General features: G+C 37.8%; 1 long non-coding RNA gene across 2 annotated transcripts in view; it reads right to left on the bottom strand.

Annotated features, from left to right (window-relative positions):
- Positions 1-24,060, bottom strand: part of LOC110388243 — a 30,474-nt gene that overhangs the window by 1,702 nt on the left and 4,712 nt on the right. The window contains exons 2-4 of one of the 2 annotated variants that reach the window (XR_002432829.1): positions 16,837-16,914; positions 5,392-5,525; positions 3,308-3,411 (exon numbers count right to left, since the gene is read on the bottom strand). This is a non-coding gene — a long non-coding RNA (uncharacterized LOC110388243). The remainder of the gene's footprint in view (positions 1-3,307; positions 3,412-5,391; positions 5,526-16,836; positions 16,915-24,060) is intronic. The other variant, XR_002432828.1, reaches the window with a different exon arrangement.

The raw sequence follows: 24,060 nt of genomic DNA, 5'->3' as shown, positions 1-24,060 counted from the left end.
AAGAAAAAGAAAAAGAAAAAGAAAAAGAAAAAGAAAAAGAAAAAGAAAAAGAAAAAGAAAAAGAAAAAGAAAAAGAAAAAGAAAAAGAAAGAAAACTAGAGGTAGTGTTTTTAAAGGCAAATCCATTTAAAAGGCTTTCATTTTCCTTTGCTTTTGGTGTAACCACTGTAGATGTCAAGATAAGAGATCATTAGACCTACATCAGTATGTGGCATAAGGGCTGCTCGTCTGTAGCACATCAAGCATGCAACAACCCGACTGAAATTCCCACAGAGGTTAAACAATAGCCTCCTGTTTGTAGCTGCCTCCGGTTCATTTAGTAGAAAATGTATAACCCAAGTTTTATCAGATTCAGCTATAAAGACGAGGTGCTCAATATTTCCTGTGCAAAGTGGAGTTCTTTGATCCATTATCCTGCTAATTACCAATGGGGTTGACCTCTTCCTGGATTTAACTGTTCTTGTCCATTTTTCTCTGGCTCCCTGTATTTGCTTAATTAGACACAACTATGAATGCTCCCACAGTTCAAGCCAACTTGAAGCACTTTGACTTGTTTGTGCGGATCCTTCACCCTCTGAGCAGAGAGTCAGACTCACTCAAGGACAGAATTCAAAGGCTAGTGAAGTGAAGGGGAGAATATAAGTCAAATGGTCAGGCCCCAGCATGTAAACAAAACCCCGCATGAGTCCATGGAGTGTGACTGGAGCCAGGCCAGTTTGCACCTGTAGAAAATTTGGCCCAAATGTTTACTTTCTAATTTTCAGTTCATTCTAGCTTTCCTTGTGTAATGGAAGGAAGAAAGACAGAATCTGTTCCTGCGCCAGCAGCATGTGTGTGACATGCTAAGGAAGGAAATGCTTCATCATCTGTGAAGGTGGTTCTTTGCAAGATACATATGTGAAACTTTGTTAGGGAAATTATTTTTGAGGATATTTATGGCTACTTTTTAATTTGTTGACTTGTAGACAGCTGATTAGGAAGGGACACTGAAAGGCGTTATAGTCCCTCTCCCAGCCCAAGGAAAAATACAGCTTTTTCTGTATAATATCTGACATATTTTTATGTATTCTGACATTTTTCTACTTTACTTCTAAAAATCATGATAGAAACCCCCTTCGTCTTTAGCAATATATTTCTGTGCTTTCTGGTGCTACCAGTTAGTTTTTTTCCTCACTAATGTCTTTGTCTCCATAGCTGCAATGTAGGCTGTTATCTTCCCACTGAATATGAAGAATGATTTATTCCTTTTTTTTTTTTGCGATATTCTGTAATATGTTTGAAAACGCTTATCATGCCTTCCTATGTGCTCCTCTCCCTAGACTAAACAAACTTCTCAAAATCAACTTTGTTTCTATCTGTGCTCACAGTGTGAAGAATGAATTTGTAGGACCTTGATGAGGCAGAGCTTGGGACAGACCAAATCATTTAGGTGAATGTGGAGGCTTTGTCATCAACGGGAAGCAGAAAGAGCTGCTCCTCAGTGTTGCATCTGTCTGCTAAAACCTATAGATGAACTGACCAGGCTACAGACTGATAGCTCATTTTGCTGCGGCTCATGGAGGAGCCACGCTGCTTTCTCCTTCTGATCTTCATCAGGGCCCTGGACATCTCCAGGGGTATAGGAAGGCAGAATGCCTTATAGGAAGAGTGTATCAGTTTGCACCCTCTTAAAAAAGGCACAGTAATGGGGAGGAGTACATGAGGAGTGACTTTTTAATGTTCACCAACACTGAAGGACCAGAAGGAAGTAGAATCCATATCTATCCTTCATGATGGAGGCACCTATGCTGGTCAGTCCTGCAAGCAGGAATTGAATGGGTTGTGTCGTGTTTCATTTTAGAGATGGACTGTGAGAAATCCTTCTCCAATTACATTCTGGAAGTGAAGATCTGAGACAGATCTATTATGGTTAAATCTACATTTTACTGAGTGAGGGGGAGGATCAGAAGATAGGAAGTGGAAGAGGAGAGGAGGAAAAGCCAAATGGCCTCATATGAATTTTTTTTCTAGTTCTGTCCTATGTCTGCTTAAACACACTGAAGATGAACATCTCCTTTGAGAATAAGACACAGGATACATGCTATGGAACATCTCCCTTCATTAAAGATTACATTATGTTTTCATTATCAGGCTTTCTTGGTGCTGGCAAAATAAAGTGTATTTAATCTGCTTACAGTCCTGTGTGTGAATTTATTCTAGAGAAGATCTTTTCTCCAAGCTTGGGATATATCAGAGGCATAGTTTGAGATTGCTGAGGGTTAAAAATTGAGTATTTGAACATCGTCACAGTACTCCTCTGGTTCATTGGGTGTACAGTATCTCAAAGTGGAAGCATGGAAAGTTCACAGTTGGCCTCAGTCAGAATTTGTAAGTGTTTTTTTTTCCTCCAACTAAGGTGCAGAGATTATTTCAAATGTGTTAATCAGTTTATTCTTGTTTTAGGGAATCCTTACGTTTTGTCACACCATGTGCTAGCTATTTCTTTAGAAAATGACACCTTTTGTGAGTTTTCCAAAGTGTGTAAAATTTTCTGGAAAACAAAAAGTATGTGTAAGGTTTCACTGTGCGCCTGACAGACATGTTAAGACATGGAATTCAGGGGATGACTCACTTCCATTAGCAGCTTCTAAAACGCACATCTCTTTTCATTGACAGACCCCAGTGCTTATAAGACATTCCTTTAGATCTGTCTTGTTCATTTTTTTGTAATTTTCACATCAGGAATGGAGTATGTGTCATCACCCATGTGTTACCCATAGTCAGTCAAATACCAGGCAAATTCCAAAACGGCAGCAGAAAGCCATACAGTGCACATGTAGGCATAGCCTCTGCATTTCCCTGTCTGTAGAAGCCTTCCTGTCCTGGGGAATTTGGCATATCAGACATTGCCAACCCTCAGATTTCAGAGAACGAAGTTTGTGCTTATCAGCAAACTTAATTAAAATACGCCATGGCTCATGGAACAGCTACAGATGTCTTACTGTGGCTTAGTGGGTCACAGGCACCCAATGAAATTACTGATCCAGGCAGTGCTTTCCTGTGCTAGCCATGAGTTGATGAAAACTAGGTGCCTGTACTTCTCCAAGGGAAAAAATAAATTAAGTAGCTATTTTGCACTTTCAAAGCTCAGTTCACTGAAGTGAGTCATTAATGCATCAGATGTCTTAAGGAAGAGGATAAATTCTTCCTTTTAATGGATAAGGAAACTAATACTAAGAGTTGAAAGAGAGCGTAACTTGATCCAGGGTACTGAGAAACAGTGGCACCACTAAACTGCAGTTAGGGCTTCTGATAGCATATCTCATACCTGATCAGCATGCGGCAGAGACTGCCTTATGTCCTGCTGCTGTGTTGCTCTTCTTTGCAGGAAACAACCATTGGTCTCTACGCTGTGCTCCTTCTCTGCTGGCACTGTGGACAACATGTAAGTAAAAACAACATATTGTAAGTAAAAACTGTGTTATAAAGATGTGAAAGCACACTGAACTCCATAGTTGCCAATGAGAAAGAGACTATTTCACCCTAAGATTTATTTTCTGTGTCACTGTTCAGTACGCTTGTTTAAACAAAGGTCTGCCTTCTGAGCCTCTCTTCCACAGAGCACTTGTATAGCTTGCACATTATGCACCTGTGCTCTTAGCATCAAAATTGTGGGAGGCACATGAAGTTTCCTTTCTTTCCATAATGTGATGATGAGATCTGGCATAGTTTGCAGGCAGCCATGCTGTTCTTCATCAAGGGGAATCAGGTAATTTTCACCTGGTCATTCAAGTAACATAAGTCCTAAAGGATTAAATTTCTCACTAGCTTTAGTTGAAGACACTTAACATTTCTATCATTCAAATAGAGGTAGAGCTAATATACTGGAAAACATCTGAATTTCTCATTTCTCAGCAATAAGAATTTCTTTTGAAAATGAGGAATAAAAATTTACTGCTACAGAATTTCAGAGAGAATGATAACAGTACTGACATTCAGGACCAACATCCCTGACAGTACTGTCAGCGTCCCTTCTATTTATCTTTTCATTTACTCTAAATTGTAATTCTCAAAATAGCACATTGCAAAAAACACTCATCAGCTTCTCTATTTAGCTGAGAGCATCTGGGCAGCCAGCTCACTTTTTCCTTCGCAGTTAACATCTTTAACTCTTCTGCAAAGTTCAGTGGGTGTGCAATGTGAAAACATATCCATGGTATGAGTTGGCATGCAGATGAATATTTTAAATATAGGTCTAGCTATTATTGCCCTAAGCAAGTAAATGCCTTGGAACTAACTATATTCAGATACTTCAAAGTGCTGTATTTAGAAAATCTCATTGCTTTATTAAAGGTATAGAAGCAGAAAAATGTGATCGAGTTTGAACGTGCTTGCTAGTCTCCACTGAGGAAAGATTGCAACAGGCAGCTGTCATAATGCTACTCCAATAGCTGAGAGTATAGAATCTTGACAAGGAAGTAACTTCTTTTACTAGTTTTTTCTCCCCAGAAGATATAATGTGAAATTCTAATACTTTAAAAGCTTCTACAAACAATAACCCAATAAAAATAAAAAGCGTCTCCCTGTTTCCTTCTTACTAGGGAAACTATTTGAAAACATGGAAAATATTAACTTTCTAATTGATATTCTAAAAACAATATTTGGGAAAGCAAGCAAAAGGCAATTATTCACTTATGTATTTATTTTTCCGAAACAAACAAACAAAATGGAGAAAATGGAACTCAGTTAAGAAAGAGAAGTTAAAACACATAAAAATGGGGAAGAAAAAGAGGTGTGAGTGTAGTAACTGTGGGAACCCGCCAAAAGAAGAAAAGGTGAGAATAAAGACATTATCCATGTACCTATGAACAACAAGAAGTCTTTGAATTATTTCTAGAACAAAAGGAATTCTTATAGCACTGTTTTCACTTTTGTATTTTTGGTTTTCTTTCTGCAGTGAAAAGGGTGAAATTATCAGCAAGACAGAAATGTATGTTGATGTCATCTAAGTAAAGCAACCCTAGACAAGCTTTCTTAGAGCTTTCCTTGGCCTTGAGTATTAAAACTGATAGATTCTACTTAATCTATGAATAGCATTAACTTATGAATATTAACATACGAAAAGTGATGTTCCAGCCATATGAATTATTCTACATGATGAATCACCTTATCTACATTTGTAAGATCAAAGCCTTTAATGACAGCACTGAGATTAATGAGAAATTACACTAACTACTTGCATTTGCAGTCATTAGATTCTTTCGTGAAAAATGTGAAAGATGAAAAAAGAAACAGCTCAGAATGATTAGTACAGCACTCTTACACACACAGATCAAAACTCTAACATCAGCTTTATATCTTTCATAATGCTTTGAAAATACTTGTCTGTTTTTCCTCCGTGTGGCTACTTACCTTCCTCTGCCCAGCAAACGCTTCAGATAGATTTCACATTTCTCCAAAATGAAATGGCTGACCATTTCAGGTGCTTCCCTCTTACTTTTGTAACACAATTCTTAAAGCCAGAACTGGAGAAAAACAAGGTATTCCTGAAGAAGATGGAATCTACAGTTAACACAATAATAGTTCAAGCAAAATAGAGGCTGCAGAAGACGTAAAGGTGTTTTAAATTTCTTTACTGAAATCAGAATTTTCCATTTCACTCCAGGACTTGCATGAAGTAGTGCTGTTTGTTTTTGTGTTTGTTTTAATTCTTCAGTCACATGATTAGACCTTTCCAGCTTTGATAGCTGATGACTGAGGATGAGAGAGGTAAGAAATTAAGGTGATAATGCAGTGCTAAAGTCCACACCATATAAAAAAGCAAAACTTTCTTCCCTAAGCACTTTTTGTAGGACTGCTGAACTACACTATTCATCTGTTATTGACATCCCTCCTGCAGTTCAGACTTGTCTTAGATGTTACTAGAAAAAGGTTAGACCTTTCGGTATGATGCCAAATAGACTCAGTAGCACATGTGGAAAATACTGTGGTGAGGTAGCTGCATCTGATCTTCAGCCTATTTAAGAATTTGTAAGTTGCAAATGCCACATTAAAATAGGAAGTGCTGAAAATTGCATTTAATTCTCAAAATAAAATTGCTAACTTTGATATAAATTTGATATTTAGTGTCTTATTTTAGTAAAGGATCTTATATTGCAGAATCAGGCAGCACCCTTTTGAGAAAGTGGAAAAAACACAGCAGCGTTTTACTTGGTAAGTTTGGGCTTATTACTTTTACCTGTTTTTTGGAATGTTAACTGATTTGCTGAGGATCATTAGAAGGACCAGTGGCCCCTCTGCACTGTTTGAAGAAAAATTTGCCTAAGGCATTGCTCTGGCCTGAGAGACATTCCAGTTCAGATGAGGTGGACTCCACCATCAGTAGCATGTCTCCACTTCGGCTGAGTATGGCTAGTAATGCAGAGTTGCCTTTACAGTACAGAGCTCACATTATTGGATCTATCCTTCTTTTTCATCTCCTACTGATCAGGCACTGCTCACAACGTTTCTAAAAGAGGAAGGAGAAATACACACTGGGAGTGTCTATTTCCATGGAGGGAGGTAATGTGTTTAATGTTGTCTAAGTGCTAATTTCTAAATGGTTAAAAATGGTTTGGATTTATCCTGCCTTCAAGATTAGATTTCGCTTATACATAATGCAACCTCTGCAAAGATGGGAACTTCCATCTTTCTCTGCTATTAATATGTTTGTGTATCCATAAAGCCCTCCCTGATTCAACAATATCTTGTGAGAAAGATAAAGCCCTGGGATACAATGCCTTATGTAGGACAATGTCTTAAAGACAACTTGTATGGGATCCATCCAAGTGATCACGGTCAACTGTATCTAAGACATTTAAGTTCCTGAGGTAGTCAGTGGAGATCTAACTACTGATATAAGGTCCATCTACACAAATGTAGGCATCTGCTATAAGAGGAGATGAATCCCACCCTCAGTTTCATTTACTGGCTTCATTTCCTTTGACCATCTAAGAAGCTGGTTTGGATGTTGTTATTTGCACTGCAAAGATCCACATTTGAACAGGACAGATGCCACCTTTAATGTGTTAAAGCACTTACTTTTGCTACTAACAGCCACAATAAGGAAGAAAATTTGCTATAACGTAAAAAACCACCCACCTTTATTTCTGATCATCAATTAACTGTTTGTAGATTCTCAGGTAATTTAATAATTTGTTGGCGATGCCAACAAAAGGGAAAAGCTTTTGGGAACTAATAATTTCATTTTGAGAATAAAATGAGGCCACAAATGTAGCCACTAAAAATAATTTGTACCTTTACTGAAAGTTAAAGATCCAGTCCCTCAAAGTGCTAATTATCAGCTCTGAGGCTCAGCACTTCCCACTGCCTCTTCACTGAGGATTGTACGTGCTGAATCTTTCCCAGAAGAGATTTAACCTAATTGCTTCAAGGACCTTGTAGTCAGACTAAAAGTGCCAGGCTGCCCACAGACCAGTTACAGAGTTTAAATGCTGGACTACTAAATCAAATTTGCTTCAATAACTTGGAAACTTTTGATAGGAGTAACATCCTTCTGCCCAGGAAATTTGTCCTCCCAATTTATGAGTTTGTTAAATATTTAATCAGGAATTAACAACATATAATACTACACTAAAACACTCCATTTGAGATCAGAGACCAGAAAGTTTACTTGAGTCTGCAGTCCTGCTTGATGGGATTTGTACCATATATTTATAAAGACAGTCAGTATGTTCACAAAGGTAGAAAAAAGTTCCCCCTTGCACACAGGTATACATACCATCCATCTTACAACATGTTTTAGTTCTGCTCTTTTCAGAATTGTATAACTTGAAACCAAAACATGTTTAACATGACATACTAGGAAACCAGACATCAAGAAAGTGAAAAAGATGAGGATTTTTTTAACTATCACTTTGAGAAATTGACTTTGGGGAATTTGACCAGTGTGTCCAAGTATTGAAATATATCCACTAAATAGCAGGGCAGTAATCTTTTTGTAGTTATGTAGATTAATCCAAGGATACTTCTGAGAAAAATGGAAGGAAGGAAGGAAGGAAGGAAGGAAGGAAGGAAGGAAGGAAGGAAGGAAGGAAGGAAGGAAGGAACAAATCAAAAGAGCTGAAACAGAGATCACATGGGCTGTATAAATTTTATGTATTTATTTCCTCGTTATACTGGATGAACTGTGGTCAGCCTGTATCCAAGAATGTTCTGATGGAGTAAGGGCAGACTTATGTATAGAACACTTATGGGCTTGCCTCAGTTGTTTCCCAGTTGTTAGGGGATCAAGTAAGATGTCTACCTTTGAGTACATGGGCAGGTGGAAAGATCAGCAGAGGTTTCTTCTCTCCTACAAAAGCAAACTTCATCTTGGCATTTACTTACTTGTGAATATTTGACTTTGCAGATTTATTTGCCTATTAATCTAGCAAGAGAAGGAGTAGAGAGAGAGGAGAGAGAATGTTAATGGAACATATTGTGGCATTTTTAAAAAGGAAACTGACCTTCTCAAGGAAATCCATTATGTAGCATTTTAGTGACCCATACAGCTCATCACCAGAGATTAGCTCTTTGCATCCTTTTGAGTTAGTAGTACATTTGTCAACTTCTGCATAAATCAAGAGGAAGGAGCAGAGACATATTTTCCAGCAGTATCTAAAGCTAACAATTGAGGAGTCCTAGGAATCCTGAAACCATTCCACACTCCATTTACTTCAGATCCTTCTAACCACATCTGCATTTTACTCCTCTATTCTACTTCATTTTCCCTTCTGTCCAGACAAGATGGAAATTGTTGCTATTTCTACATTATTCTTTTATTCTGGTCACTTTCAGGTGAACACAGTTGCTCTCATCTCCTCAACACTAGTCCTCAACACTATCTGTATTAATCACTTTGCTGACTCATTTCAGCCAAAAGCTAAAGAGAGAATACCATAAGGGTCCTCACCAGCCAGGGAATAATTTGCAGAGCAAGCCTGGCTCACTTTGTGGTCTTTAAGAAGACAAATTCCCTTTCCCCTTGCCACCCTGTCACATACAGGACAATGGAATTTCAATGCTTCTTCAGGCAATCTTCAGAAAACTTATGTATCAGCTTCTCCTAGAGGCCAGAGGGCATTTTCCAGTCCAGCCTCACCTGGGACCTCCATCCCTGTACCCACTGCCCACTGCCATAGGAGCTCCACCAAGGCTCAGGCCTGGGCCCCCCTCTTGCCTGAGCCATACTGTAACCATATAGGCCTATTGCTGGTTCTGCCTCATAGATGAATCTTGCACCTGTACTGCAGGTAGGTTGTCTCCTGGATGGAGACCTCATGCACATGTTGTAGCTTGTCTCCAGCCCTCTCTCTGGTCCCATTCCTTTGGCTTCAGTCTGGTCTCCTTCAACGGGATTTGGCCCTGGTTCATCACATGTTGTGTAGGGGGCTGCTGAAGGGCCTCCAGCTCTGTCTGCTGCACATATAGCTGCACATGTGTGCAGCTATCTGCTGCACATATAGCTCTGTCATGCTGCTCCCATAGGACTGCACCATGAGAGCAACACACAAACCCTATATCAAGTATACATATAGAGAGTTTTAGTGTCCAAACATATGCAGGCCTCCTTAAAGATTAAGTTATGGTTCTATCTGGTCCTTTTCAGACCCCTGGATAGAAGACCCCTGAAGATCCCTCCTTCAGAGCATGAATGTGACAGAATTACTTAATGTCAGCTTCCCAGCTCTCCTTAAAACCTGTTTGCAAGAGGCTTTTTTCCCTCCCTCCAAAATATGCAGCTTAGGGCAAACAATCAACACAATTTCTGCTAAAGTTCTTGTTTTGTTTTCTGTTGAAAATATTTCAATTTTCTTCTAATGGGAGGAACCTTAAATCAGGTTTTAATACTATAGCTATCTGGAAAAAAATGGATAAAGTTTTATTTTATTGACATTAAACTCAATTTATAGTTATCATTAAAATATGCACATTTTTATTAGCTAGATGTAGAATGTCACAGAGCACATTTCCTGTATGACATCAGAATGTGTTTTATATGCACATAAATTCGATAAAGAGACTATTTCTTCAGTGAACAATATCCACAATTACCCTGTTAGTGCAGTTACAAAGTAAATGGCTTTCCAAATGTTAGTCATCTCCCTCTTTTTTCTTTTCCATTAAAACAAAAAGGTTTGGAAGCATAGAAAGCCTTTATTGCCCACATAACTCATTATCTAACATAAGTACTAACTTATATTTTCCTCTATCACATATCAGGTTTTTAAAAAATACAATTCCAAGAATGCGTTATTTTATTAAGAAAAAAATGAATGAGTCACCATTCGCTCAAGTGTCAAAAAGAGTGACATTCCTGATGCTTGATGTGCATGTAGAACATCTGATTTCTTTTAAGGAAATTGGACTTGTTCTTTAGTTGAGCCATATCAGAATTAATCTGGAAGTGTACTAATTAAGTCAAGACTTCTTCTAGATTTATAACTTCATAAGTGAGATACCACATTTAGGGCAAGTAATTCCTCAAGGAGCTAACTACAGTTATTTCTTTCATCTCATTTTGCCAAGAATATTACATACTATTATGACATTGATTAATGATCCTAATATTGGATCTGATTAATGAAATATTTTAATCAGTGTAATTAGAAATGATCTCAGGAGCTGCAGTTTCTGTTTTCTCTGATAGAACATGCCATATATTTGGTAACAAATGAGGATTGGAAGCATCATGCTAGAGTCAAAGGTTTAACAACCTACCTACAGTGTTATTGTTGGTAGATCTGAGAAAAAAAAGGATTATTCTGAGGTAGAACACAGTACGCAACACAAGACTCAAGTCCGTGACTTGGCACTGTGGTTTGCACTAATCCTTCTTAATTTGAGGGACTTAACACAGGCACCAAAATTAAGAGAATAAACTTAATTTGTCTCTGTATACACGAATAACAAAAGAAAGTATTTCCAAAGACCAAACCAATGTAGTTTAGATCTAAAGTGTTTTGTGTGACACAGTTCTTCCACTCCAGCCCAAAAGACTCCGACTTCCTGAACAGACACAGAGAAAAAACATTGCAATGGTGGCAACAGGCACAAATCTTAGCCTACCTGTAGAAACTTGTCTGAAAATAACCTGAATTCGTTTTAATCAAACTTTAACATTCTGAAAACTTAGATTTTCAGTCTAGGCCAGATTCATAGGCTTCTGTATGGCTAATAGAGAAGAAAAGGAACTTTTGAAAGCAATCTCTAAGATGATTATTTTGAACAAGTAGGATGAACTGCCCTACAGAAGTACCGATTTCCTCTCATTGAGCAGAAAGAGTTGAGGATCGTAGAATCACAGAATGGCATAGGTTGGAAGGGACCTTAAAACTCATCTGGTCTTCCATGAGCAGGGTTGCCACCCACCAGATCAGGCTGGCCAGAGTCCCATCCAACCCTGGAACACCTCCAGGGATGGAGCATCCACAACCTCTCTGCACAGCCTGTGCCAGGGCCTCACCACCCTCTGAGTAAAGAATTTCTTCCTAACATCTAACCTAAATCTCCCCTTTTGTAGTTTAAAACCATTCCCCTTTGTTCTATCGCTATCAGACCACGTAAAAAGCCAGTACCCCTCCTGCTTGTAAGCTCCCTTCAAGTACTGGAAGGCCGCAATAAGGTCTCCTTGGAGCCTTCTTTTCTCCAAGCTGAACAAGCCCAGCTCTCTCAGCCTTTCTTCACAGGAGAGGTGCTCCAGCCCTTTGATAATCTTTGTGGCCTCCTCTGCACCCTCTCCAAAAGCTCCACATCCCTCCTGTACTGGGGGCCCCAGACCTGGACACATTACTCCAAATGGGGCCTCACGATATCAGAGTAGAGGGGGACAATCCCCTCCCTCACCCTGCTGGCCACTCCTCTTTCAGTCCAGCCCTGTTGCTAAGTTTCAGTGGAATAAATCCCGACCAGATCATGCTGGTAGGAGTCCCCCTTGACCTGTTAGCTCAGATCCACAAAGCACCATTATTGTTTTACTGTGACAATGCAAAAAAAAAAAAAAAAAAAAAAAGCCAACTGTCCATCTCAGAGTATTAACTGTTTAACGATGGAAAGGACGGTGCCCATAAAGACATTACCTTGTTGCACTAGCTCCTCAGGTTGCTTTGTTAGAACTGCACTAGTAACTCTTTATAGTTCCGTGCTGCACACTGTAAATATCTATTGAGAACTGTGATAACCTCCTAAATCCTTTGTGGTGCCAGGAATGGGATAAACCGAAGCAATGTTGCTTTAGACAGTGCATGCTGTGCCTAGGCAATGATGCTTCACATCAGAAAGCATCCACCAGGGTAAATGAAGAAAGCTCTTAACAGAGGAGTTTCACCAAGTAGAATACTTGTCTCTCTGTGTTCGTCTGTGGTGCTGATTTGCATTGAGCCTTCTTAATTTGAAAGACTTAACCTAGGCACCAAAATTAAGAGAATAGAATTAATTTGTTTATCTCCATAAGCAATTAAGAGAGGCAGGCATTTCCAAAGACCAGATCAATGTACAGACAAAATTTCCCACACGTTAAGTGAAATACATGTAAATCGGACTGCATTTCTGAATTTAAAAAAATAATCAGCATATAAATGAATTACAAGCCATCTTGTTGAGAAACACTCCAACAAGAAAAGACTTGGAAAACTACAAATGAGAAATGTATTTGTCCAAAAAGCAAGCTTTTTCAGTGCTAAGCTATATTTCCTGAGAATATTAAATGCAGTATTTTAGATATGATAAAAAGGCCTACCATGGCTGTATGACCAGAATCACTTGGCCTTTGGAAGACTCTACTCCCTCCCAAATTAAATTAAAAACTCCAAAAGCTATCTCACTCACTGCTGTCATTGTCAGTGAAAGTTTGTGTGTGTGCATATGAAAACTTCAACATATTTAGGGCTGGCTGCAAGACAGCGTGTGTGTGTACATGAGAAAGAACTGTAAAGGCACTGCAAGGTTATCAGCCCTTCTACTTGTTCTTTTGTCTATTAATAGACTGTGACTTTTAGTTACTGTACAATCCCAACAACTACATGATTTTTGAAGGAGAAATTCAGGAGTAATAGCGTAGGCAGGAACAGCCAAACCTTTTTGTCAAATTAGTTTGAAGCACTAGAACATGATCTCTGGAATTATTAATGCTCATTCTGCCAAATAACATATAAAAAGAAAAGTCTGCTGTCTTTGTTTGGCTTGTGAATATAAAAGAAAACACAAGCCCTTGATCTTAGTGATCAGCTACAATAGCTGAACTTACCATTGGATTAAAAATAATAATAATAATAACAATAACAAATACAAACACAGGAACTTTTCACTGTAACTGCTATTTTTGAGCCCTCTGCTGGCAACAGTCTTTCTAAAATAGACATTTTCAACTGAACACGAGAAAGCGTGGAAGAAACAAAGAGTATAAACTTAGGATTCAACTCAAAATCTCGTACTGTCTGTGCTGCAGCTCCTTTTCCAGGAAAAGATCTCTTTCTAGTCTGCATAATTTTCTGTTAGTTTCCTTAGCCACTTGTTCAATTTTTTTCTCCGCTCCCAATTCCTCCCATTTTAAAGGCGCCATCAACCGTTAGCATCTGAGGTGCCCAGCCCTGACTTCCATCCTAGACATCCATCTACTTTGACACACAGATCTATGTTTAACAAGTCCTTGTTTTGTAGCCTTCAGAAGCTCCCATACTTCTCCACAGAGCACACATCTGTGGATTTATCAAAGGACCATGACCCAGACAAATCTGAATGAGTTATTTCAACTCTTTCCAGCTGTTTACAAATAAAGTCTCAGACATCTTTAGTCATTTCTGCCATTACCAAATCCTATATCCTACAGAAATTGTGTCTTGAATATTTCTTTATTTTTCTGATTCTCATCAGGCCCAAGCGGACTTATCTAAAATGTACAGAGTGAATTACATGTTGCATCCCAGAGACAGTTTCTTTGTGCTCTTTCCTTCAGAAGTGTTTGAACCCATGGATCAGGCTTGAGATGGTCTGAGCCCAGAAATGCTTATCTTCCTCACTTCCCTGCTTCTTCCTTCAGTTGGCAATGCTTACAGCTCCTACCTGGCTGGACTAGGTGCACAGCAGCTGAAGCCAACAGTGGTATGAGTGAAAGACAGAAACAAGGATAAGACCATGAGAGCAACAGGTGCTTGTTGCAATATGAAGAGTTCAGGTGCCAGAACATGCCCAGTGGCATTTTTTTTTTTTAAAGTTTTTGCATGTTCAGTCTTGCATCTGCTACTCCAGAAGGCTGTAGGCACTTTTCATTTGATGTCCTGTCATATTTACTACCCCAGTGGAATGTCTCTTATACCATATAACACCTATGATAATACTAGATGCTTATGCTTAGGCACTTGACTCACAGTCTCTAATCAATAAGTCTTGGGAGAGCGGATATGGAGTCCAAATATGAAGTGCTAAATAACTGATTTTCCAGTATTTTTACTTTATTTATCTTTAAAGTAAACAAGACTTTATACTGGTATTTCCTGAGATCTCATACACTACCAGCATGACATGTACACAAGTGCAGCCAAATGGACAGATCAGCCCCTGAGAATTCTCAGACGAGAGGGACATCTCCCCTGAGACCACTGGGGGTGGTCTGATTAGCCTCAGAGATCATGATTCACTCTGTCCAACTGCTTGTTAGGGCAGAAATTTATTGCTCAAAGTAAAAGTAGATCAAACTGAGAGACTGGGGGATGTTTATATGTGTGTGCCCTTGGGTGAAAGGAAAATGAAGAAAGGAGTTTAATCATTTCTCTCCTGAGCTCTACAGTTTCCTGATCATGCTAGCTCTGGCTTTTGAAATTCTTCTAGCAACAGTACGTCCTTTTGCTCAAGATCAGTGCAGAAGGAGGACTTGACCAGCAAATTGGAGTTCACAAAAAAGTATTCTATTTAGGCCCCCGCCACTTTTCTGGGAATACTCTTTCCTTCAGCTGTGGAGGCAAAAGGATCTGCTTTAGCAATCCTGTTTTCTGAGAGCAGCGAAATAATCTTGTGACATGAGCAAGCACACACTGGGACTGATATGCAACCAGGCAGAAAATAAATAAATAAATAAATACATAAATAAATAATGCCTTTTGGCCTTATATTGGGCACATTTTGGATGCTTTACAGGAAATTCAGATAGCACAGCCTTGGAATTACTCCAGGACAGTCTATTTGACCCCTCCAGCCAAAAAGCAGGATGACATTGCTTAGTTGGCACATAATGCAAGAGTTTAGCGAGGATTGCTAAGATATGCATCTAAGAGTTTTAAACAGCACTTCTGGAATACAGCTCGAACCACATATTTGCACTGAAGCTCAGCAAGAGTAGGAAACCTTTGTTTACTCTTCTGCCTCTAGTGTTTTTTCAGTGACAAACACAAATACAGTAAAAAGTATTTAGAATTTGAAGGAAAAAAATGAAACCCTACCTGAAAATGAATCTAATTTAATGTGAATAGTGGTTCCTGCATATTTACTGCTTATAAAAGTAAAATTTCATGTAAAACAGACTTCATTCATTATGTGTTTTGATTCTTTGAATCTTCCAATCATATATTTTGCATCTTTCTTTTTTTTTCTGTTCAAAAGCCCTTTATTAATGCAACAGACCTCCTGAAAAACACACAGGGATCATACTTCTGATATTTACCATGGAAACAGAAATCTGGATTGCTAATTATTCTGTTAGACAGTCTGCTTGGAAAGTAATGAGTGTGGGTATGAAAGGTAGCAAATGGGAAAATCAGTTACTAGAAGGTGAGATAACCAAAAGCCTAGCAAAACAATTTAGCCTCTAGTAACACAGATGTATTCTAATTTTTGCAAAGTCCAGTTAGATGGCAATATTATCCCTTCATGCACATACACAAAGCAAGAATATTAGAGAAGAAGCCACTCCCAGGGAAGCATGTGCTCCACTGGATGCATGGATGTATGCACTATTTTAAATGTAAATGATATAGAAAAGCATTCTTTTTCCCTTAGCCTTTTTTTTTTTAACGTAAAGAAATATCCTTTAAGAGTTTATGATATAAATACATGTTTTAGCATAGACTACTTTATCACTACAGTCTTTCCTGTGCCATGTCAGATGGACCCGTTCCCATCAAAGAGAGTTTAGCTGACAACTTAGTTTTTAGCCTGTATCACGAAGGATCTTCTGGGATTTAGCTTGTCCTTCCCTATGCGCAGTATGTGTGCTGGTTGCTTAGGCAGAGTAAGAGGTTTTGATCTGCACTGTCTCTATTTATGATTGACTAGCAGAGATTGCATGCCCCCCTCAGGCAATCTCCTTTTGTGAATTAGACAAATATGTATTTAGTCTAGGTTGAGTTAATTCCATCCTAGGGCAGAGAGGTGTACTGCCTGACCACCTGACATCCTTTTTAGTCCTATTTTTTCCTACAGTTTTGTGATTATTTCCTGGTAAGAAGGCTGGTGGGCTCTTGAAAAGGTTAGGCACTGAAAAAAGATGAGAATGAAAGTCTGAACCTGTAAAAATATTTAGAAGCTTCATGGAAACTGTGTTAAATTATCTGCAGTAAGGTCAGACCATAAACTGTGCAGATAGACAGCCTTTCCTGAATAGGCTCAGACCTCTGAATAGTAAAACTGCAGTTTAAGGCATACGTTATGATCTACAAAGCTGAATTACGTTTGGCAGCAAGTAACATGAATAATCATATGTCTACAGAATACTATTAAAGGAGGCACAACCCACTGTGTTTCCTTTGCTGTTGATTCAGAAATAGGAAAAGTATTCTGAAGGACTGATTTCAGACTTGACACCATAATGTAAATAAATTAGCATACTTTGGACTTCTGCGTGTCCTTGAAATGGTCTTTCCTAAACTCACTTCACATCCACTGTTGCCTGGCACTTGAAGAGACCTACAGAAAAGATTTTAAGCTTCAGTGCTCTGTAAATAAAATCCTTAACAGAGAAGCTATAATACAAAAAATGAAATTACTCTAATATGAAGATCTGATCATTGCAGGCATTCATGTAAATATTCTACACAGTATTTAAACTATTGTAACTCACTAAGTCAGAGAACATAAGTCAAGTATTCAGAGAAGTTATAATGCAATTTTATTGTACATTTACAAATACTCTTAAGTAACTTAAGAGTGTCTAAGGCTGTCTTATGCTGAGATATTTGAGACATAATTTCTGAGCAATTTATACTGTTAAATATTCATGTAGAATTCACATATACTTGGGATTTGTCTTTTTTTTCAAAGTATATCCTTAAGACTCAGATTTGGTCTTATCTATCGGAGTGCAAAGCAGACATTTCCTTCACAATCACTGGTATCAGAGTGGATCTTATAATAATTTTGACATAATTTACAGTGAAATAAAAAATGAATGCTTTGAGTGAGGTTAAACTGACTTGCCTGCAGGTGTCTACAGTGAGGGTAACTATCTTCCTAAGTTCTCAGAGTAATTATGCAGAAAATTCAAGAGTTATTTGAACAGTTTTAAATGTAACTACAGAGTTAAATTAGGTGAATTCTAGGAACACTGTCCTGTCTCTGAAGGGAACTGAAAATGACTCTCATATGCAGACACATACGTTCATTTGGACGAATTTTGTTCCTCAACTCACATTCTCAATTTAAGTGAATTATCAGGCCACCTAAATAAAGGAGATTGAAAAAAAAAGTCTGAAATGACAAAAAAAGGGCACTCCTGAACTCAGTAACAGAGGGTTTGCAACACGCTGGGACATTATGGTTAGAGAATAGGTGTGTAAGCAGCACAGTTCCTAAGCTTGGATTCAGGAACTGATCAAACAGGAATAAAGAACATTGCTTTAGCATGCACAACAAGTTTGTATGTGACCGTATGTCACAGCATGTTAATCTGACCATATATATTGAAGCCTTTCCCCTTTTTCAATTGGAAGTTCTTTCTCCTATGTGTTCGTGTAAACAGGTTAAAGTCACATACTCTTTTGTTTGTTTGTTTTGAAGAAGCAAATCTGGTTGACAGTTTCCCAGAATTAGAGAATGCTGACTTGGCCAGGTGAATATGCTACCAGGAGTGAATCACTGCCAGGAAAACTTTCCAAAGCTGTCCTTTCAAAAACTGTCATATTTTGTTAGGCCAACATTACACATGAATCGAAGCATTTTAGTAAAGCATTGCTAAGCAGATTTATTTTGCTTATAGATGTTGCTAAAGAATATTCCGTTATTACTTTTCTACAGTATTGATACTAAAGAGTGTATTTATTCCAAGTGAAATCTTGAGAATTTGCATGCACTTAGAAAGGTTGTCTTTAAACTCACCTGTTACAAATCTATGGAGTTAATTGGTCATGATCTAGCTGTACAACCTTGCACTAATGGAGATATTGTCTTCATTTTGAATGTATTACAACCATGATATTAAATTAAATCGAAGGTGTACTTTTCTAAATTACTATCTTCGCATATCCAGGTTCTTCCTAAATTTGTCCAATAATAGCAAAATAATGTCTGGATCACTGGCTTTATTGCATCTGCCCCCATAGAAGGTGCTTGCAAGTTAATCTAAGATATACTATGTCTTACTTCATTCATGAAAAACTTTGCTTTTTTACAGTTTGATAGACTGCATTTCAACATGATGTTAATGTGTGATAGGAGAACTCTCCTGTGCATATGTATGACTTGTTTGCTCATTTGGAACTTCAGTGTGCCATTTAACCCATCATGGAATCTAAACTGAGACACACACACACACACACACACACACAAAAAAAAAAAAAAATAGTTACTGCAAGGATTTAAACAGTAACAGGAAAATTTGCCATGTCTGGAAATGATACAGAGATAGTAAGTTCCTTCTTTGGATACAGGGTAATCACAGGATATTTCAAGCAGCCATCCCGTTTAAGGGTCTCAGCATTGAGTGAAGTGAGCATATAAAGCAAGATGGCAAAACTCTCTGAGCGCTGTGAATCATTTGTTTGTATCAACCATGCATACTTCACCTTTGAGCTGAGTCTTTCAAATAATGCTGCCAATTTTACTTCTCTAAATCTACTAATGGAAATACCATAAACAATGCAAATACTATGGTTATCTGACTGAAAATACTTATTTAGCTATCTAAGGGAATTGGCAAGATATCTCTAGAGGCTGTTGTGTAGTCCCAGGGTTTGATTTACCTGCTTAACCACAGATTTACATGCTATAGCAAGAGTAATCTTTATGGTGGGTCAGATACTGGTGGCCTCTGCCCCCTCCCTCTATATTTGGTAAGGGCATGTTTGCTAATTGAGCTGTTAATAGCAAATAGCTTATTTGCTTCTTAAAGAAGCTTTATAGCTCACTTTTTTTAGAAGTGGGGAAGGTAGCTGTATACGCTGTACATTGTCGTTAAGTAGATCCAGAAATAGACATTCACCACAAAATACTATTTGCTCCCTCTCTGATTTTCCTTTGGCCAAATCTATTCAGTGTTGATTTGGGTGGACTTGTGTCAGGCATGAATTCGACTTCCCAAGTCCCAGTACAAGGGGTATCACAGTGGTGGGCAATGTTTTCAAACTGACAGTTAGCTATTTAATGATGTGTAACACAGAACATTGGATACAGTTATGGAATATGAATTCGAAAAAAACCTCTCCTTATCGCAATGCTATAAACTCATTTTACTCCAAAACTTAGATTAAAAAAACAGATGGACCAAAGGGTCTTTCAGCTTTGCTGGTCATATTCTGTCTCTTGCCCTCTACTCATACATGTTTTGATGGGAAATCTGAAACTGTTTTGCCCAAGTTCTGAGGTTCTGTTTAAGGCTGGCCATTTGCTATGTCCTAACCATGTGGTGAATACATAGTGCATCCATTCTCAGAGACACTTGTGTCTTCAAAAATCTTCCTTCTAAAATGAGCTATAACCAGAAACTGGAATTGTTACTTATTAATTGTTGGGTTTTTCAGTGATAAATACCTCCTGTATTACTGATAAAGTAAAATAAGTTTGATCCAGTTATAGTTGTTGCTCCAGAATAGCTTATATTTGACAGTGAGTACTGATATTAATTGACTTATTTGAATGTGACTACAGGCCTGGAGAAATGGTTTGAAACAAATTTACAGAAGTGACTAGAGCTCAACTTACAACACTACAAATGCCTAATTGTAGTAAGTACACAAGTGAAACAGATACCTGCACATTAACAAAATTTCATTGTTAATATTTTAAGCTTCTTGTGCTCTGATCTTGGCAAAACTCCTTGAACACAATGTGAACTTTGAGTGAAAGTCTTAGAATTAGACCCAAAAGGTTAAGACCTCTCTGAATTCATCCCAGAATTGCAGAATATTTAAGGCTGGAAGAGAGCTCTGGAAGCCATCTGGTCCAATATCCTTTTCAAGCAAGGACACCAAGAGCAGGTTTCTCAGGACCATGTCCAAGTAACTTGGACTCCATGCTTAACTCCTAGACTTCAAAATTAAGTGTGACAAATGCCAGTCCAGGTTATCAGTAACTTAAAACCCTAGTAATCTGAGTAAAAAATAACATTTGCTGATTTAGGGAAGTCGATATGGATACAGAAAACTTTGTAAGTAGTTGACATCACTACATGGATATGAAACTGGGGGGGGGGCTATGAGTTCTTGTCCTTTTCACAGACTTAAAACTTAGCTCTCATTCACTTTCCAGCCGTGGCTGTCTAATGCAAAGGCCAGTAGTTTACAGTCACGGGAAAACGTGTGTGTACTTGGCAGCCACGCTGTTTGAATTACAGTACGAAGAAACTGCCTGTGTGGGATGGTTTTGTTATGACAACTGAAGCTACAAAGATTAGGTAGAATTTCTCTCATAAAGAAGGAGAGAGAAGATTACACTGAAGGGCATTGTAAATGCTTACTCAACAGTTTCTTCAGTCTTTGATATGCAATTTTAATAGTTATCCAAGGTCAACACAGAGACAGTAGGATCATCCTTCAGAAGAAATTGTTTCATTTTATGACACATACCATAGCACCATGAATCATTAAAAGCATTCAATTTGGGGATACCTGACAGCTTGTTTGACTGAAGTTCTGAACTTAGTTTAACAATCTTTGTCAAGGAACATGGCTGTATACTATATAAAATACATAGTATTTCGTGTTTATATTACTGGTGTGTGCAAAAAAAAAAATTAGTTGACATAAAATAGTTCAGTTAATAGACAAAAATCAAAATCTTGTCTCAGATAAATTCAAATAAATATAAATATTTTTACTAAAAATAACTGTCAGCTGCAGAATTACTGCACTATTACCAACAATTCAACTTACAGACTTACTACTTCCTTCCATGACACCAGCAGCTATCCAAAACACATCAAAAAGAAAATAACATACATCTGGATGTTGCAGCAATTGTGTTGAGAAGAACATGCCCATGTTGCTGAAATCTCTCAACAACTAAGATCACTCGTCTAGAGAAAATGGATGGGCTCTCTGAACAAGCTACTTTAAGACGGTGCGCATCTTTAGCGTGACACAATCTCTGGCCATCACCAATCATTCAGCTAAACACGAAACATTTGCAGAAAATCATTAACCACTATAACTCGTGCTGGAAGAAGACCACCCTCAATGACTTTTCAGGATACACAGCTTCATTCTGGTGGGTCTGGTCAACTTATCTCTCAAATTGATTGATTAGTAGACCTATCATAAGAAATTTAAGTTTGGGCAAGTATTCTCAGTTTGCTATTTCTATGACAGGCCAAGAGATGATAAGACAGGCTTATGTAGTCAAAGTCTTTTCTATTTTTCCAGTAATTTTCACATCTTTTGCTTATTTAAGGAGGTAAGACTTAAAACAATCAAAACACCTCCACTGTCAGTCAAAGATACTGTACTAAACTGTAATCAATAGACTACTCCAGAAAATTTCACCACAGCCACATTTAAGATCTGTGCTAGAATGAAATGAATTTCAATTCCTACTTTTTAAACACAATGACCATCAAATGTGGACTCATAATTAGTTCTGCCATGAAAACTAGCATTTAATTCTCTCACACTTTCTATTCAGTTGAGAACACTGCAACATCAGATAAATAACCTTAACTCTGGCACCAACGGAGTCATCATGGCTCTTCCAGTTATAATATTTTCTGTAGACTATGACAACAAAATGCCCATATTGCAAATGACAAAATACATAAAAGACACAGTGCAAAACAGCTTTACTGTGAAGCCAGTACTGATCCTCCCTGAAAGTATAAGGAGAGAGAAAGGTAATTGCACTTCTGCTGCAATATTTTATGAGACATGTTTTTTTTGTTTTTTTTTTATGAGATGTGTTTGTAGATGAAACAAACAAACAAAAACTCTTTACACAAAAGAAGTCTCTATAGCAGTGAGGTTTTGCTGATTAAAACTTGTAGAAAGGCAATAAGACATCACAAGATTTCTGCAATACCAGCATTTTTTTTTCATTAAGACTTTTCTTTTGCTTTTTAATGTTACATCTAAATCACAAGGCTGCATGCATCCTTACAAGACAATATGTATTCATAGGACAAGAGGTGTTAAATTACTTAGCCTGGATATGATTTCATATCCACTAAGTAGCTTCCATTCTTTTTCTTTTTCAGAGAATGTGGTACCAGGAATGTTCCCCTATCTGTTTCATTAAGAAAATCTATGAGCACTTGACTGTATTGCAATTTCAGTGACCTATAATTTAAATATGACAATATAAATTCAGCTAGATAAACAGCAGAGACACATTATCTGTTTGGAAGAAAAGTATCAAGATTGGAAGGAAAACAGAGAAAAAAAAAAAACAAAAAAACACTCCAGATATATGTACGAACATAGAAGATTTGATTGTGTTGACCTTCACCAGGTATTAGGTATTTACCTGTAAGTAAAATATGTTTTACAGGTAATGTCTTGTTGACTAATTAATCTCAGTCATAATCATAATTGGCATATATATAGCATAATGCATACACAGGCCAACATGTACCTATTCCAGAGTATGTGCTGAAATGAAGTTGTCATTGGTCAATTCCTGCCAAGAACATTTCCAGCTTTTAAGCAATTTCATCCAGTGAAAATCTGAGAGAGGACTCAAAAAATCTAGGTCTCTAAATCTTTTTTTTTTTTTGGAAAACAGCTATGTTGCTTATCGTATCTTTGCTGTTGCCTTCCTTACACATCAAAGAATATGCATATGAATGCACATTTAAAAGTAACATTATCAACTCCGTAGTAACAGTAAAAAAAACTTCAAAGAGTCCAAACATAAGACATAAACCATAGGTAGGGAAGCTCGATGGAACTACTTATTTACTCTAGCAAATTACCAAGTCTTTATTATTATTAATAGGAGATCAAGAAGTTGTATTTTGGCTTTGAAACAAAAAGAGTAAGAGTGATCAAAAGGCAGAGAAGAAAGAATTTAAAGGAAAACAAGCTACTTCTGAAGAGATCTATCATGGGAAAGAGATTGAAGAAGGTTGGCTTGAAAAGTAGTTTTTCAAAGAGCCGAGGCTGAAGAAAAATACTGCCGAAGACATGGAGGGTGGGCAGAATGCCAGTGCTAGGCAGGTGAAAACAATTACTGGGAGAAATATCATCAGGTACCAAGTCAAAAGTCTGCAAAGAGCTTCAGAGACATGGAAGGTGATTTTGGATTTGAGGTGTTTATTGACTGGTACGTACATGAAAATATAACGACCAGGAGTGCCACATTTACAAAAAAGAATGGTGAGGAAAAAATGTCAGGAAGAAGAGAGACGATTCTGAAGTCAACAATCTTCCCCTTGAGATATGTGGTGGAAAAAAAAAGAAGATTGAAAGTTATGGCTGCATATACCTGTGCAGAAGACTAGATCCAACAAAAGTAGCCTCTTGCATCATAATTTGTTATTGAAACAAGAGAAGAAGTGAGCATGGAAGCAACTGAAATGTGGGTGGTTAAGCGCAGCTATAACAGGACACTGAGATGTTTCCTCATCTGGCTGATGTAATATTTTCAAACTTTTACTTTGCTAGAGCAGACTGATTATTTTTTGTCTTTGTA

Source organism: Numida meleagris, chromosome 1 (assembly GCF_002078875.1).
Source record: "Numida meleagris isolate 19003 breed g44 Domestic line chromosome 1, NumMel1.0, whole genome shotgun sequence".
Taxonomy (NCBI): Eukaryota; Metazoa; Chordata; class Aves; order Galliformes; family Numididae; genus Numida; species Numida meleagris.
This window is presented reverse-complemented; position numbering and strand designations above follow the sequence as displayed.